The following is a 3,069-nucleotide window of genomic DNA, read 5'->3' as shown; positions in this document are numbered from 1 at the left end:
TAGGACTACTGATATATATATATATATCAGTTATATATATATATATATATATATATATATATAACTGATATATATATATCAGTTAATATATATATATATATATATATATATATATATAACTGATATATATATATCAGTTAATATATATCTCAAGGTTTTTTAAAGTGTTGTAAAGTTTTTATATTTTCTGTGTGAAATAAAAACACTAAAGAGTTTAATTCTGGTGTGATTTATTTGGCAGGAGTTTTCTTCTTCTTCTTCTTCTTCTTCTTCTGGTTTGTTGGGTCTAGAAAAGAGCTCGAGGTCTTAACCAACAGTCACTGGGTTAAAAGTGGACCCCGTGTTGGCCCCTGTTGTCCGAGCGTTTCACCGAGGTGGCACTGCAGAGGAGGTGCAGAGGAGGTGCAGAGGAGGTGCAGAGGAGGTGCAGAGGAGAGCAGGTGCAGAGGTGGTGCAGAGGAGAGGAGCTGCAGAGGTGGTGCAGAGGAGAGGAGGTGCAGAGGTGGTGCAGAGGAGAGGTGGTGCAGAGGTGGTGCAGAGGAGAGGAGGTGCAGAGGTGGTGCAGAGGAGAGGTGGTGCAGAGGTGGTGGAGAGGAGAGGTGGTGCAGAGGTGGTGGAGAGGAGGTGCAGAGGTGGTGCAGAGGAGAGGAGGTGCACAGGTGGTGCAGAGGAGAGGTGGTGCAGAGGTGGTGCAGAGGAGAGGAGGTGGAGAGGTGGTGCAGAGGTGGTGCAGAGGAGAGGAGGTGCAGAGGTGGTGCAGAGGAGAGGAGGTGCAGAGGTGGTGCAGGGGAGAGCAGGTGCAGAGGTGGTGCAGAGGAGAGCAGGTGCAGAGGTGGTGCAGAGGAGAGCAGGTGCAGAGGTGGTGCAGAGGAGAGGAGCTGCAGAGGTGGTGCAGAGGAGAGGAGGTGCAGAGGAGAGGAGGTGCAGAGGTGGTGCAGAGGAGAGGTGGTGCAGAGGTGGTGCAGAGGAGAGGAGGTGCAGAGGTGGTGCAGAGGAGAGCAGGTGCAGAGGTGGTGCAGAGGAGAGGAGGTGCAGAGGTGGTGCAGAGGAGAGGAGGTGCAGAGGTGGTGCAGGGGAGAGCAGGTGCAGAGGTGGTGCAGAGGAGAGGAGGTGCAGAGGTGGTGCAGAGGTGGTGCAGAGGAGAGCAGGTGCAGAGGTGGTGCAGAGGAGAGGAGGTGCAGAGGTGGTGCAGAGGAGAGGAGGTGCAGAGGTGGTGCAGAGGTGGTGCAGAGGTGGTGCAGAGGAGAGGTGGTGCAGAGGAGAGGAGGTGCAGAGGTGGGGCAGAGGAGAGGTGGTGCAGAGGAGAGGAGGTGCAGAGGTGGGGCAGAGGAGAGGAGGTGCAGAGGTGGTGCAGAGGAGAGGTGGTGCAGAGGAGAGGTGGTGCAGAGGAGGTGCAGAGGTGGCGCCTCCGCTCTGGTTCTCCATGTGAGACTGATGTGGCGCAGCTTTTTTTTAGTAGAACTGCTCCAAGTCTCATCTGCAAACGCCTCATCTGGAAGGAACTAAAAACATGTTTGGAAAATACATACAATATATTCAGAATACTAGCTCGCCGTTAGCTCACTGCTAGCTCGCCGTTAGCTCACTGCTAGCTCGCCGTTTGCTCACTGCTAGCTCGCCGTTAGCTCACTGCTAGCTCGCCGTTAGCTCACTGCTAGCTCACTTTAAGGAGTTGCATTAAAATGTATTTATTTATTAACCTTTATTTAACCAAAACCCGAGATGGAGACTTGTGCACACAACTCACACACAACTCACACACAACTCACACACAACTCGCACACAACTCACACACAACTCGCACACAACACGCACACAACTCGCACACAACTCGCACGCAACTCACACGCAACTCGCACACAACTCACACACAACTCCCACACAACTCACACACAACTCACACACAACTCACACACAACACGCACACAACTCACACACAACTCGCACACAACACGCACACAACTCGCACACAACTCGCACACAACTCACACACAACTCGCACACAACTCACACACAACTCGCACACAACACGCACACAACTCGCACACAACTCGCACACAACTCGCACGCAACTCACACGCAACTCGCACACAACTCACACACAACTCCCACACAACTCCCACACAACTCACACACAACTCACACAAAACACGCACACAACTCACACACAACTCGCACACAACTCACACGCAACTCGCACACAACTCGCACACAACACGCACACAACTCGCACACAACTCGCACACAACTCGCACGCAACTCGCACACAACTCACACGCAACTCGCACACAACTCGCACACAACACGCACACAACACGCACACAACACGCACACAACTCGCACACAACTCGCACACAACTCGCACACAACTCACACACAACTCGCACACAACTCGCACACAACACGCACACAACACGCACACAACACGCACACAACTCGCACACAACTCGCACACAACTCGCACACAACTCGCACACAACTCGCACACAACTCGCACACAACACGCACACAACTCGCACACAACTCGCACACAACTCACACACACAACACACACACACAACACACACACAACTCACACACAACTCCCACACAACTCGCACACAACTCCCACACAACTCGCACACAACTCGCACACAACTCCCACACAACTCACACACAACTCACACACAACACACACACACGACTCACACACGACTCACACACGACTCGCACACAACTCGCACACAACTCCCACACAACTCACACACAACACACACACAACACACACACACGACTCACACACGACTCACACACGACTCGCACACAACACACACACAACTCGCACACAACACACACACGACTCGCACACAACACACACACAACTCGCACACAACACACACACAACTCACAACCGACTCACACACAACTCACACACGACCCGCACACAACACACACACAACACACACACAACTCGCACACGACTCACACACAACTCACACACGACTCACACACGACTCGCACACAACACGCACACTTACAACACGCACACAACTCGCACACAACTCATACACGACCCGCACACAACACACA

Source organism: Eucyclogobius newberryi, unplaced genomic scaffold, assembly GCF_026437365.1.
Source record: "Eucyclogobius newberryi isolate DKJ021-1_F unplaced genomic scaffold, fEucNew1.0.hap1 SCAF_107, whole genome shotgun sequence".
In the NCBI taxonomy this organism is placed as follows: domain Eukaryota; kingdom Metazoa; phylum Chordata; class Actinopteri; order Gobiiformes; family Gobiidae; genus Eucyclogobius; species Eucyclogobius newberryi.
Note: the sequence above shows the minus strand (reverse complement) of the source record.